Consider the following 16524-nt stretch of genomic DNA (forward strand, 5'->3'; position numbering starts at 1 on the left):
GGGATTCCACTTTGATGGAAGGCAAATGCGATGCATTCATTTGTTGAAACTAAGATTTAACAGTGCAGTCAGACCAGGAATATGGGCATATGACAGTTCTTTATGTTGGTAAATGTTACACTCATATTTGCTGTCTGCAGAGTGAAGATGGATGTACCTATTCACAGAGCACACATATAATGTACTGGATGAAAAAATGTAGCCTTGGGTGTAAGTTATTGTCTTTCTATATATTGCAAAAGGGGATGAAGGACTTTCTTTGGTCCTTCCAATATGAAATACCTACACATTAGAGGGCCCGTACTACCAAAAGAAGAAGCACCACAGTGTATCCAACTGCCCAAATAAATCCTGCAAGCACGATGAGTTAACGTGCTGTTTATTACAAAAAACAAAAATTCACATAAAGCGCTTTTCGTCAGGCCACATAGCCCAACTTCTTCAGATAACTATGCAATATAGGCCATACACTATATAGGAAGTGAAAAGGAAGTGAAACGTCAGCAGGTTCCTGAATCAGCAGGAATCAGCTGCTCTTAAAGTGGCAACCATCTTCATTCATTACCTAAAATATATAGCTTAAACAGTTCTCATCTAACACATTGCTTTAAAGCAATATTTTAAAATAATAAATAGTGTAAAAAAATCAGTGTAAAAATCTAAAACCAATAATTATCTATTATGAAATATTAATGCAATTAAAATTAACAGTGTATGTATGTATTTATATATTTGTGTTTGAGTATAATAAACCTTAAAAGCATGTAAATAAAAACATATAAGTGAAAAACAGCACACTATTGTCTTGAGTGTATTTGACTTTCAGCTTCTTAAGTCAGGTTTTGCTGTTTTTCACTTATCCGTTTTTCACTTATATGTTAAAATATTGCTTTAAAACAATGTGTTAGATGAGAACTGTTTAAACTACATATTTTAGGTAATGAATGAAGGTGGTTGCCACTTTAAGAGCAGCTGATTTCTGCTGATTGAGGAACCAGCTGACTTTTCACTTCCTTTTCACTTCCTATATAGTGTATGGCCTATGTTGTATAATTATCTGAAGAAGTTGGGCTATATGGCCTGACAAAAAGCACTTTATGTGAAGTTTTGTTTTTTGTAATAAACAGTACGTTAACTCATCGTGCTTGCAGGATTTATTTGGGCAGTTGGATACACTGTGGTGCTTCTTCTTTTGGTAGTACGGATCCAGTTTGTGTTTGTGTTAGAGGGCCATATATTCCTTCTTCAATTATAGCAAGCTCCAAGATTGTACCATAAAAAGAGAGTAAACATTTTTTCAGCTGTCCTTTCAGTTTCTCATTGCTAAACACCTAAACTTAGATTCAAGGACATCTACTTAGTAAGACCAGTGTTCAGATAATACACTTGTTTCAAAATAACAACTTGGAAAGTTAATGAACTCGGGATAAGATCAGACAGGACACTGCTTTTACATCATTTAGAGCTCCTTAATTTGGACACTGTTATATTCCAGGGGACCAATCAAAAAGAATCACAGGGACTGTAATTGAACAGGCTATGGATGACCAAACCATTGATAACAGGACATTAGTTCCCTCTTAGGTTTTGGCTATATTGTTTAGATGGGAATCTTCATATAAAGTAATTTAGGGACATAAAACCCCAGCAGGGTGCTATCTATTACTGAAGCATAATAACTGAGAGAATCCATGTTAATCATGAAGAGGGATTCTTCAGGATCCTTTCTGCTGTCATCAACCACTCCAGAGATTTTGTTTTTTCAGGACAGCTCTCTTTTAGATGCATTAGAGATTTTACACACCCATGCTAGATGGGGAGATTACAATGCCATTGTAAACCAAGAAACAGGCTTTAACTTAGAACCCCAGTGTTACCAATAGCATTACAAAAGTTTTGAACAATGAAGAGGGAGATGGACTAAAGGAGCTTCCTGTCTGCCTGTTCTTGTCTACAGTTCAGTAAAGATTCTGTACACCAATTTAAAAAGCTAAGTTTCAGTCACTTTTTTTTTCATTCTGTCCTTGGATCTTTTTTTTTGGTAGAATTTCCTCTTATCTAGTGTAGGGCTCATTCTGACCATTCCTTAGTCAATATGTCTTAAGCACCCCTTACTCAGTCTCCAAAACTTGTGTTACATAGAGACAGAACATGGTGCAATTTGGAGCTTGCTTTAGAAATATTATCATCACAAAAATCCATCCATCTACATCCTAGTCCTCTGTTATAACCTGGTCAGGCATTATGGCCTGAAGGGTTACATTTAACAATGATGAGACCCCAAACAGTGCAACCTTTAGTAAGTAATGACAAATGGCCGATTTTTATATGGGAAATGCCCCCAGGACTTCTTTGTCTAATTACAACAAACTGTAAAGTTACACAATAAAAAAAGAACTAAACCCTTTTTCGATTGACCATTCAATAAATTATGTGTTGTGTTTTTTTTGTTTTTGTCAATTTCAAGTATTCTAGTCTGGAAGCATCATCCAACAGTTTTTCTAGTTTTTTAAAGCAATTTTGTATGACATTATGTCCCAGGCATTCATGCACTCTGTCTCCCCCTGGGCTGAGTAATCTTAGGACAGAATACTGACTGAGATTCTGCACAGATGGCAAGACCCATTTGTAAGAAATCTTTTGAAATAAAAAAGTGCTGTATGACTATGCACACCTTTGAAACAGAAGTGTACTTCATGCAGCAGTTTTCCTGGACACAACAAAAAGAACTACAAACAAAACCTCTTACACTGAAATGAATGCCCACATTTAGAAATATAGCAAAACAAAAGTGCCAATACAGGGGTCCAGGGCCCCAACACCCTCCTTGTGGGATGAACATGCACCCACACACAAACATGTACAACTGTTGACGATGAACATAAGACCCTTAGCAGTAGCAGCACTTATCTACAACAAAAAAAAAACTAAAGTACATTTACATATAAAAGGACTTTTGGGAAATATCATAAATTTACTAATAAAAAAACTCAAAACTTTCTTAAACTATAAGCAAACAACAAATCAAACTAATGCATAAACAACTGTTCTCATTTAAGTGGGATCGCAGCTTCACTGCCTCAGTACCTCAGTACTGCCTCATTGCTTTAAAATGAAACAAGCACAACTCTAGGATCCCATCTCCCTCCCTGCTGCTGTCTTTTGAGGACGTTTTTGCACTTGGTTATTGTGCTGGCTGTGTAGATCGGTACTCCCTTATCCAAACCCTCTTTATTGTTAACATGGAAAAAAATGGGACAGGGTATTATCAGAAAGATGAAGGAACTAAAGCTCTCAGTGAATCAGTTCAGTTCCTCAACACACACAATCTGGAACAACAGCCATCTTCTTGCTTAAGCACTTTTAGGCTGTCAGTGATCAGTCAGTGGCCAGTTCAATGCCCTGAGCTGTGCACTTGCTTGTCCACACAAAAGCTTGTTCTTCTAAGCCACAGCAATGCTACTTATTATTATTATTATTATTATTACTATTATTAACAATATGTCTGCATTCTGCTGATGCAACAGAAGCAAAAACATGATCAACAAATTTGTTCAAGCTGCTAAATTTGGGAAAATAGTTTAAAAATACAGAGAAAAATATATGACATTTTAAACAATAACTATACGACGGATATATAGTTTATTCCTCTCCAAAGTAACAGTGCAATATCACAGAGTGATAATTATTTAAGGTGTTGAAGAGGTTTATTTTTGTAAGTCACTGAATTAATCATAAACAGGACATCTGCAGTAGCATGCAAGTGGGCAATGCAAGCAACATCTTCATATATGTTTCTAACAGCAACTTTTATGTACTCCTAACTGTACGTGCTTTAATTTTCTCAGGTTACTGAAAGACGGGGATGTTATTTGACACACTGCTAACAGATTACTCTTCTCAAGTGCTTCCGTTCACACATACATTCATAAAGATGAATTAATACTTCCCGTAAAATACAGATATTTCACACACTGACATACTTAAAACCAGAAAAAAACTTGCAGCTAGCCTAAATAAAGTCAAATGAAGATGCCGCTAATTACTTTTAAAAGCAATGAGACAGAGGTACAATTCCCACTGTAGAGGAAACTGGTTACATATGCTCTCATATTGTGGCTGCCACTCCATGGCTTATAGAAGAACGAATATTTGCTTCTCATACATAGTCAGACTCTAATAAATACATGGTTTGGTTAAACTCTGTTTAACAGAATGTAACTGAAATAAACAAAATATAGTTTTCACCGTTTAAATTTTTGCACTATAACAAAGAATTCTCCAGTGGCAGTTATTTTGTTAGGATTTTTTTTGTTTTGCATACTGTAGGATCCAATGACTTCTCAATATGTATCTTCCCGCAGACTTTGATAAGCAATTTTGCATGACAAACATGAATGTACACAATAAAAGGCAAACATTCTGGGACACATGGCTGTAATACCTCCAGTGCTTATTTGTATCTCATTTGGTTTTGCACTCCAACATCACAAATTGTGGAGGCTTCCCATGATGGGGGATCTAATTGGCTGTACTACTAGTACAGATGACTCACACACATGTGCCCATTTATGCAGCTACTCTGTTACAACAGTAGTTTACAAGTGCTATGAATGTAGCCTTATTGTATGCTTTCATACACGTTTGCACGCATGTGTGTACCCGTGTCAGTTGGAGCATTTGCTCATGTACAGAGTACTTATGCTGTGTGATATACGTTTGCACGCATGTGTGTACCCATGTCAGTTGGAGCATTTGCTCACATACAGAGTACTTAAGCTGTGTGATATACGTTTGCACGCATGTGTGTACCCGTGTCAGTTGGAGCATTTGCTCATGTACAGAGTACTTATGCTGTGTGATATAAGTTTGCACGCATGTGTGTATCCGTGTCAGATGGAACATTTGCTCACATACAGAGTACTTATGCTGTGTGATATACGTTTGCACGCATGTGTGTACCCATGTCAGTTGGAGCATTTGCTCACATACAGAGTACTTAAGCTGTGTGATATAAGTTTGCACGCATGTGTGTACCCATGTCAGTTGGAGCATTTGCTCACATACAGAGTACTTAAGCTGTGTGAGATATATTTGCACGGGTCTATATCACATAGTCCAAGTTCTATAATCCGAACACCTAATGGTCGAACCATTATGTTCGAAGTTACAGAACTTTGACTACGTAAAAAAAAAAAAAAAAAACAACGGACAACAAAATAAATTGTTGTAAGCAGGGTGGCAATCCCCACTCCACCCCCTGCTACTTAAATAGACCAACTCCAAGATCACACCATATTGAAGTGAATGGAAAACTTTGCTTATGGAGATTTCCATTCAAACGCTCAAACTTTTACAAATTCGAACATATGGTCTCGACCATATGTGGTTCGAACTTGTAAAATTCGACTACGTAATAGGAACCCTATTTGCACACATGTATGAACCTGTGTCAGTTGGAGCATTTGCTCACATACAGAGTACTTAAGCTGTGTGATATACATTTACACGCATGTGTGTATCCATGTCAATTGGAGCATTTGCTCATGTACAGAGTACTTAAGCTGTGTGATATACATTTGCACGCATGTGTGTATCCGTGTCAGTTGGAGCATTTGCTCATGTACAGGGTACTTATGCTGTGTGATATACATTTGCATGCATGTGTGTATCCGTGTCAATTGGAGCATTTGCTCATGTACAGAGTACTTATGCTGTGTGATATACATTTGCACGCATGTGTGTATCCATGTCAGTTGGAGCATTTGCTCATGTACAGGGTACTTATGCTGTGTGATACACGTTTGCATGTGTGTACCCATGTCAATTGGAGCATTTGCTCATATACAGAGAACTACTGCAGCACAATGACCTTTCTTCTCTTACAGCACTTCTGTAACCATTTCAGTAAACAACTTTCATATACTATACAGGTATTGCTAAGCTGTGTTGACTTAGTATAACACATTTACCTGTGAAATGCATACTGGTTGCCTATGTCAGTGAATTGGAGTTTCATTTTCTCTCATATTCCTGTACACTGACCCTACAAATCCTGCCTCTGTTCTTGGATATCACATTAGCCTTGACCATATAAGGACATAAGTTGCCTAGTGCAATAAGCTCAGATCAAGATCAAGATACAGCAAACCAATATTCGTTTCATATTTTTGTTCATGAATCCATTTGGATAATTCACTCAGCCTCTTCCCTTTTGACTTGGCAGTTACAAAGACTGCCTCAAATGCATACAGTGAAAATACATCCCTTTATATTGAACAGGAGCTGTAGAGACCACACAGGTTCCTGACCAAAATAATTCAGGGACTCTAAAACATGACCTACATGGAAAGACTGGAAGCCCTGTCACGGTACTCCTTGACCTTCAGGCTGCTGAGAGGCAACCTGTGTCTGGCCTACAGAGCAGTCGCTGACCCTGCCTTAATGGAAATGCTACACATCTGCAAATCAAATGGGAGAAGAATCACTTGCTCCAGAGATCTCAACCTAGCCTGTGACTTAAACAAAACATGCTGGAGATACAGATATGTTTCAGACAGACTACTGCTACTCTGCTATAAACTTCCAAATCACATTAAGCAAAGTTCCTCAATGACCCTATTTAAGTGCAACCTGGACAACTGGATGGGAGATAGTAAATTCACCCGTGGGTTGACACCTATGTCTCTCATGGACAGGGGCAGCCAGTGCTGATCACAGATTCGCTCTGCAAACAATCAAGCCATTAACAATGGTCAGTTAGGGAACTTGGGTATTACATGGCTAGGCTTGTAAAGGCACAAACCACAGTTGCACTTTTAACTCAGCCAAACACTTTAATTTGCCACTAACAATGAGACCTAATATGTTGCATCTCTTTGTAAGTTTGATATAATGTAACTATTTTCAGAAATGAAGGAAAGTTTTAAGTTTGGATTAACAACTGTTTGCCCTACTTCTGGCTTAGGGAGAAACCCTAAAATTACATTGAGTATAATTCCTAAAATGCTTTCTCCTGCTTAATTTGTCTCTGTTTCTAACATTTATATCTATAAATGTTCAATTGACTGTAGTTTGCTACTTACCTGGGCTGACACTGAAACTGATCGATTATGATCAGTGCTCTACCTCAGTTAACAAATTCAAATAAATAAATAATAAAGTTTAAATTAAGGCTATTTCAAACTGGAGACATTAGATGTGGACTGATATGGAAAACAGCTTTCACACTTATTTGATACTGGCATACAGCTGTTGTCTGAAGCCATATTCAAAAAAGGACTGTAACTAATTTTTTCTTGTCTAACAGTAACTTGCTGAGCTGAAACAATATAACTCTAAACACTTAAGTTACCCTTCCCCCTGAGATTGGATGGCCTAATTATGTGCTCATCGTTCTGGGGTATTTACCATCCAATGGCATTGTCCTGATGCTCTAAATAAAATGACAGAACTATTTCCAGTTGTGAGGAATGGTAAGGTCTCCCAGTGGATACAGTACACATGGTAGAATATTAATTCTCAATATACCAATCCTTCCCAGTAATGCATATGGAAGATTCAGGCTTCCATCAACATCCAAAATACTTTCATGTCTGAGACAGTGAAACGTCTTTTTTTTTCATACTATTAATATCAGGAATTAAATGGCCATCTGATAGATGATACTTTGAACCAAGTCCGAAGGTGATGCACATCACCTACACTTGACTACAGGTTGCAGAAGATGTTAGCAAGGTTCATCTCCATTCAACTGGCAATCAGATAATGAGATGATTTACGGTATTACTCAGTTTCTAAAACTGCTTTAAGAGAGTCGATTGGTGTGCTGATGGTGAGCAGGATATCATCTGCCTAAGCAGGCCATTTTTGAAGGGATATCCAATCATAAAAGAAGCAATCAAGTTATTCCCTATTACAGGTTCAATGACCAAGCTAAAAAAAAAAAAAAACGGGATAGCAGGTATCATGTTTGTGCGCTTTTGATATGTGGAAAGTACAGCGTCCATTCTCACGCGAGTTCTGGAGCAAAATACAAACATTTATGCAGTATATGAAATGAGTAAAAAAAACTAATTTCAAAGTAATGAAAAGGAAGATCCAGTTTATTCAGTGGACAGTTGTCTCGCTGTCCACTATGGCCAGGGCTCAAACACTTTATTTCAAATTTGAAGAGCAGAATGTACTTGATAAAAAAGATTACAGGCTTTGACAAAGCCTGCTAATATGACACTAAGATACTTCCTCCAGACTCTGTCTAGATGATTAGCAAATACCCTTCATATTAATGACATAAATAAGAAGGTATAAAGAAGGCACGCTTGGTTATTCCTCAGCTTAGGATGATTGTACTTCAAGCAGTGAAGAATTCCAGGGATGACCAAATTAAATAAGCTAGGTTCATAGGCTGTTACTAGGCTATTGACCCGAGGGTCTGTACAAGCCTAGCCATTGAATCCCAATATAATACTAGATAAGTGATATCATCTATGCCCAAGATTTGTATAGCAAGGACTACCCATGTCCAGGAGAGACGCAGGGGCAATCTCCAGCAGAAATGTATGGTTTCCCATCCAGTCATCCAGGTTGCGCTTAAACAGAGTCATGAAGTTGCTCTGTTTGACATGGATTGGAAGCCTATTCCAGAGGAGTGGCAACCTCTGAGAGATGTATCTGTCTCTCCAGCAGGTCCTATTTCAGCACAAATTCATAAACATTACAATAGAGTTTGCCAGTTTTTTGTTACAATGGTTAGAGAGGCTGCTTTTCAGCAGTTCAGTTTTTATCTAACATTTCTCTTTCCTATGACCATCATAATTCAGTTCGCAGACTACCTTCAACAACTCCTCCATTAACTCCATTGCTAAACCCCCTCAAAAGCATATTTAGTAGCCATGGTTGCAACTAAATATCCACAGGGAGGGGATCCACAGCCTTTCTGGTACCTTCCATAACCGCACCTGCTCCTGCTGTGAAATGCTTCACATTCTGGAAAAAATAAATTCTAAATGAACTCTAAAGCCCCTGCTTGGAAAAAAATAGACAAATCAGTAAAACAACCTAGCTTTCAGAAACATTCCATCATCAGGCTTAATCCCATTAAATCAAACAATTAAAATTAAATACCTGAAATCAGTGGTCAAATGATATAAATCACACTAACAGAGACATTTAAATATTAAAACAGTTTTAATAGTAGGCAGTCCTGCACTACAACAGCCTTTAAAGATTAATCTAACGCCAGCCACTTTTCACTAATTATGGTGTTAAAGAATACTACTACAGTCCAACTCAAGACCTATACTGTAAGCATGATCTCAGAAACAGTGTTTCTAGAGTTAATATACCTTTACTTTTTCTGTTTTTCAAGGCCATAATGTTTAATTCTGCAGTATTTGCTTTAGGTTTGGAGTTTTATTCTTGATATCCTTTAGGCGCTTTGTGATATGATGCAATGCTTCTGTGTAATGATCTTTCAGTTTCATTGACATAAAACTGAAGAGGTAACAAAAACACAAACTATCCCTTCCATTTTACTATTACCACATACTTTTAAATAAAATCTCTCTCCAGTTTCAGGATAAATGAAGGCATGTAAAGGATATCTAGATGAACATCTATATAGAAGACTTATGATAACAGTATACAGTTCCAGTATGACATAAGCACAGTGTACGTCCGATGCAGGACTTATAACAGTATACAGTACCCCTATGAAATAAGCACCATGTACACCCCATACAGGAGCTCTTTTATGACACAGATCTGTTGAAAATGAGGTATGCCAGTGACTTCTTAACACTGACAGCATGCCCCAGATTTTGTGGTGATTAATGTTTCCTTGTACATGTTAGAATGTGGGAAGAGCTATCAGCTTTTGTATGTATTTGTAAATTGTGCATGCCACCTGTTCTCAGCCCTCATTTTACATGCGTGCACTTGAACATGCAATTGCTGTGCAACCCTTGTGCTTCACTTCATTGTGGTGTGCCACTGAATACTTGCATCTTTGCAACATTCATGGCTCTGATGAGCCTTTTTCCTGATGCACCAGCTCATACTACCACAACAGCAGCGGATGCAGAACGATGCTGGCAATTTATCATTAAAGTACTCACCAACACACACTTTTCGAATGTAAGAATAAGTTCTCAGAACTAACCTCCTGCATGTTTCAAAAAGACCACCTTAAAATTAGCACAGAGTCTAGTGTGAACCCCATTGCTCATTTACTCGTTCAAGCCCCATTGCTCACTACTAGCCCCTCACACTTTTAAATGCCAGAAAGCATCTGGTATTTACTAAACTGTGTCAACAGTTTTATACCTAAAACAACTTAAACAAATCCTCCTAAATTTCAAGCATTTAGTAACATAAACTATTTCTTCAGCAGCGATAGGAGGACCAAACATGTGGAGAGGTCTGAATCAAAGATATAGCAGGATTCATACAGGTTAACTTGAGGTATACACCTTGAGGTAATGTTTGTGAATTCAAGAACAGAACTACCACAGTGTTTTTGCTGCCTCTTTATTCAGAAAGTTACTCAAAGTATACAGTGTACACCATGTTGTAACCTTTAATATTTTCCCCCACCAAAAAATTCTTAATATTAGTACTTTGAAAATGCAAACTATAAGGACTGCAGACATTTGCAGCATTCTTCAAGTATTTCTGAATGGTTTCTACTACAGCACCTTCTTGGTTGAGATTAATAATGCCCGTTCTTTTCTACAGCAAATCAGGTAAGACATCTTTAACATCCCAAGCAACTGCAGAAGTGAAACTGAGCCTTTTGCTACGATTTCAGAATGCAGTAGTTGTATAACCTGAAAAAAATTCACTACGTATCTCTTGCACCATTTCCTCTCTCTGTCTCTCTCTCTCTCTCTTTGCATAACAGATTGTTGTAAGTATGCAAAAGAAAGAGTAAGGGGAATCTTTTGATGCAGAATCTAAGAGAGAAGCAGCTGAACGGAAGAATCTCAGTATTACAGTTTTTTTTTTTTTTTACCTCTGCTAAGTATTCAAGGGCAAACTATCATTTTAGCAGTCGTTGCAATGTCAAATCACAAAATAACATGACCAGAAGGTCATAAGAAGGAAATGCCAATGGCCACTTGTACGAACACCCAGACTTGCCTCCCCCTTCTGGACCCATGTTAGCACTTGTTCCTGTGTCTGCACAGGGCAGGACACTTGATATTTGAAATTATTCAGGCAAGTATTCACTGGCATTCTTGTCTTATGACCTTCTGGGTGCATTATTTTGTGAAACAACATTGTAATAATCGCTAAAACAATAGCAAAACCTATGCAAGATATCAGTATGGCTATGAATAAGTTATAAAAAAAATGGGCTACAATGGCATGAGTACTAAATAACCCTAAAAAGTTGATTCTACTGGGTTTGATGACTTAGGATTGAAATTACTATGCGTGAATTAAATATGGCAGCCTTATAAAGAACAGATTACAGACATTTTAACAACTCAAGGGTTAAGGAAGAAAATACAGGTTCATGTCTCCCTGGCCCACAGCGGGAAAAAAAAAGTATCTGTTTTGATGGCTAATTATGGATGGTGTTCTTTGATGGTACCAGTGTTAAAAGTGTTAACTACATTCACTTTATTCTCAAAGAAAACTGAAGAAGGAACCAGCAAAGATAATAAGGGGACAATTCCCCATTGTACTGCTTTTCAAGGTGCAGACCCTGCTAGCTTTTCATCCAAGAAGTGAATGAAGTTATTGGACCAAGGAAATGTATATAATACCATTATAAATTTTGACGAACTATATTTCAAGCAGCCGGATTTTGTAGGTTTACAATTTTATTGTTATTAGCAAAAGGCCCTGAGTAAGACCTGAAAAGGTGTGGAGGAAAGTGCTAACAGAGGAGAGAAAGGCGATTAATGTCAATGTACAGAATATCAGTAAAACTGATGAAGCTTAGATAACCATACACATAAATTGGTTTTATCTTCAGACTGTTATGTAAAAATCAGTGCCCACATCTTTTAAAACTCTTAAGCTGACAGCTTCCTCCTTTTAACATCTTTATGTTTGTCTTTTCGGCTTTTCCTGGTTAGGGGTCGCCACAGTGGAACTTTGGTCCGCTAATGATTGTCAGTCGATTTATTATTTTTTTTATGGTGCTGAGTTGCCAGCGCGACGCCCAACCTTCAGGGAAGGCATGCCCATTCATGCATGTCTTTCGGAGGCCACTCAACCGTGGGGAGGACATGCAGACTCCACACAGAAGGCACTCCAGCCGTGAATTGAACAGCAGAACCTCTTGCTGTGAGGCAACAGCGCTACCGCTGTACCACCGTGACTTATCAGAAAAGAAAACAAACCATATTAACATTTTTCCATTTGCATATATTACACAGCTCTTTTCTTTGTAACTATCATCAGTTCAACATTACATAAATTGCTGAATTCTCACCTTCCCCTAAACCTCAATCCTCCTCTGCCTGAACAATATTATGCATGTATTGTTCTTACATTTTCTATTTATTTCTATGTAATTTGCTCTATACCTTTTCTAAAGATCCCTCTTCTAGTTCTTTTACCTGTTTTGCAATATTCAATACTTCCAATATAGTTGGATTAGATTTTGATTTCCATTTTCTAGTAATTGCTTTTTTGTCAGCTGATAGAATTAAACTTAATTAGGCCTTATTACATGTATGCAATTCATATCATGTGTTCCAGTTCAAAATAATTATTTCTTTTATAACAGCCATTTGCTCACCCAATATTTGTGACAAAATACTCTGTGAGGAATTTGTTTAAATCTGGCAGCACATTACACTCCCAAAACACATGTTCCCAGTTACTTCTTTCTTCCCCATCACACCTCCAACATTTGCTGTCTACCGGAGGAAAAATTATTTCAAGTGTGCTTGGGGTATAAAAATCCCTATGCAAACAGTTCCAAGCAAATATTCTAAACCTTCTGGAGTTTGTTGCATACGTGGGAGCCATAAATATTTCCCAGCATGCTTCTGTTGTAAACTGCTTTTCCATGCTATTCCTAATCTTTTCTAACTTCTTCTCACTGATTCTTATAGTTATTGTGCAATATTTTATTTGTCCTACTAATTATCCCCTTTTTAACAGCAGGTTCTCTTCTAGATTCAACTAAATATTCTACCAGAGCAGGTCTTTTACTTAAGATTTCTGTATCCATTTCTCATTGCCTATATTTTGATATCAATCCCTGGTAGGGAAGGCAATCTCCAGCCTACAATGTCTGCTTGACCATATCCCATTCTATTACCTTTACCACTGTAGTGATTTTCTCCCAATATTTTGGAACCTTTTCCAGTTTCTCCAGTAAATTCCAACTCTTCTGTCTTATTTTCTGTACCCCTACTTTTTGTCATCCCTATTGGCAAAATCTCCTTTCTCTATTCTCATGTTTGCTTACTACTTAGAATATTTTCTGCTACTGAATGAATATAATATTCTGTTGGTTATTATTCTAAAGGATCTGCATCCAAAATCTCACTTTCTCTCTCTATTCCGTGAACTCCCTCCCTCCAGGTTCACTATCATTCCATTCCATTTTGAAAACGGTATAGCTCTAAAATATCCCTTCAAATCAGGTAATCCTTAACAATCTTCTTCAGTTAGAAGGCTCAGCTTATCCCAGTAAACTTTCCCCTTTCCTCTCCTTGATAAATTCCTTCATCTCTTTATTAATTGCTGTCTACACCTTTTCCTTGCATTGATAAAAATATGCCTGACCCATATATAAAGTTAAAGGGACTAAAAACATTTTCACTGCTTGTATCTTACTATCCATATCCACAAACAAGAACTTCCAGTTTCTCAGTTTTTTGTATATCTATAGTTTAGTGTCTTCCCACATATCCTCAGCTGTCATAACAGAAGCCTTTTTAATTCATACTCCTAAATACTTCTTCTTATTGTGTCCCCATAAATATGGGTATTGCTTAATCAATGTGTATAAGTACATAATTTCTGGCTATAACCTTTGTTTTATCTTCATTAATTTTACATCCTGAAAAGACTTGAAATTGTCTCAAAATGTTTCACAACACTGAGATGCAATCTTCTGGATTTATCAGGAACAGAATTATATCATCTACACATAAATCCAACTTTTCTTGATTACCACACACATTATATAACTGAATATCTCAGTTCCCTCCCCCACACAGTATTCTGTATTCAAAACAAATGGAAATAATTATTTTTCTGTCCCAACATTTATAATCCTTTGCTGAATTGCTGTAAGGTATTATCAACAAAATGTAAACAGTTGTTTTTATTTTGTAATGAAAGTTTTTGTACAGATCTAGTAAGTAAAGCAGTCTTACTGCTACGCTTTGGGCTTTATCTGACTTTTGCCTTTGTTCTGGTTTTATAATTTTTCTTTTGTTTGCACTGTCACTGCCCAGTACTTTCAGTGGCCTGATTTCTTTACAGTTGGGTTATAAGAAATGTTACCACAATGAGACTCAGCTGCAAAGGGACTCATTAATGTGATGCATGTCATTCTATATAAATGAACATAAATGATGCATTTTCAGTTCTACCTCTTAACCCTCTGTATCCTAACCTGTTGTACTGCACATCCGTCTAAGGTCTGCATTCATTAACTATTTCTGTATATATAAAATTTGCTGATTTTTACGTAGAATGTCTGTACTTCTCTAATATGCCTGAAAGATGTATTTTCTTCTGTTTGGTGCAATATGTCTCAGAAGGCTGCACTGCATGCGGACTTTTTCGCAGACTCGGTCTTAAAATGAGGGCTTTTCAGTAGTATTTAACATGGTTAACAGAACATAAAAATTAATTCATCTCTGTTGGTTCCGACAACCAAACTGCATGTCTTTTTTGCTTGCATTTTTGCCTTATTTGTACAGCAAGTGGTTCTGAAACTACTGCTGACAGAAGGGAAGACACTTTTTGGTACTCTTGATAAGCAGAATTCTGTCTGAAATGTCTGAGCCTGGTTTAACTTCATCAGGAAGTTAAATTACATGTAATACTTTTCTAAAGAAAGTCTATAGTACATTGATGAATACCTTTTCTCTGTGATGATGTCTTGGATTAGTGTAGAAGTGTGAAGTGCTGTCTGAATAGCTGCAAAACCCACAAAAGTCTTGTAGCTAACATTTGATACTGCTTTCAGCAAAAAAGAGGACATTTGCCATGTTTAAATAAGACAGTGGCCAACTCCTTCCACAATGATTGGAGCACATTTGTAGTAACACTCCAATTACAATCAACCAGCAGACCCTGCATAATTTAATTTTGTAAACAGCTGTCATAGGATCCTCCCTGCTTGGTGTTTTAATTTTTTTACTTGCACTTTTATACATTTGCATATGGGTTCAGTCCTGAGTCAGTTTGTTTTGATTAATCTGGGTATTTCGACATTACTGAAGAAACCACAAATTGCTTCATTTTCTGGCACCTGAATGCACTGAAGATGTTTAAAAATATTAATGAAATGCCTCTAATACAAACTTTAATTCATCTGCAGTTTTGTTAGTTTCTGAATGCTCACTTTCAGCTGTACAGCAAGCAGCCGCTTGATATCTTTCTGTGGAACTTTCACAGTAGTCTGCGAGGCAGCATTTTACCCTCTAACCTCAGTTTGTCTAATATTAAGCTATTTTTTGCATGATTTAGTGATCCTGTACCATAAGAACCTAATAATTTCTTGTTTCTCATTTTAACCTTTTGAGTCTTGGGCTATGCACTAAATAACCATGTAGGTAAGCTACGTCTTCCTACAGATGGAAAGAACTGTGCAATATTTTAACACTGATACACAAAGATCTTAATCACATCACTTATTATATAGATCTAAAAAATGCAAACATTTTAGCTAGCAGTTCTCTGGGTACAGTACTGCTTGCTACAACTAGAATGCTATGGGAAAGGAAAATTGTCTTCTAAAGAATTCTGGTGAAGATGAAAACATAGCTGTGCTTGTTACCTAGTGTCTGAAAGACAAATAATTAAGATGAACTGTAGTCCCAATACTAAGTGATCATAAGCAAAGTTCAGAAGTAACTTTTTTCCATATTACTATTTTTAATTAATTAACTGCGCATTTATGTACTGTAGACTCTACCTTATCCGGCCTCTCTTTAACTGGCTTCCACTTTAACCGGCCCTCAAATTTCTACCATAGCCCTAGCAAAAGACAACAGAGAAGAACACTTCCACTTCCTCTGGGCAAAATAATGACAGACATTTGAGTTTTAGACTTCATACTCATTAGAAAAATGCATACTAACATAAATCCTGTTATTCTAGCTGATTTATAACCTATAAATGCTATTCTGTATGTTTTTTTCTGATTAACCAGCCATTCATTTATTCAGCATGAGGTCCAGTCCCGTGAGATCAGATAAGGAGGAGTCTAATGTTTGTATCAAAATATGGCACCACAACAACTGCAGGCAGGCTTCTTTCCACCTGTTTACCCCTTATTACTACCTGCACACTGCACGCAGTAATGTTAATGCAGGT

The 16524-nt window shown here is 37.1% G+C and overlaps 1 protein-coding gene across 1 annotated transcript in view; it reads right to left on the reverse strand.

Annotated features, from left to right (window-relative positions):
- The window catches only part of PMFBP1 (polyamine modulated factor 1 binding protein 1), a 3624986-nt gene that overhangs the window by 2668774 nt on the left and 939688 nt on the right, over positions 1-16524 (reverse strand). The gene's annotated exons all lie outside the window — the stretch shown is intronic.

This window comes from Protopterus annectens, chromosome 8.part1 (assembly GCF_019279795.1).
Source record: "Protopterus annectens isolate FY-2018-M chromosome 8.part1, PAN1.0, whole genome shotgun sequence".
In the NCBI taxonomy this organism is placed as follows: Eukaryota; Metazoa; Chordata; order Ceratodontiformes; family Protopteridae; genus Protopterus; species Protopterus annectens.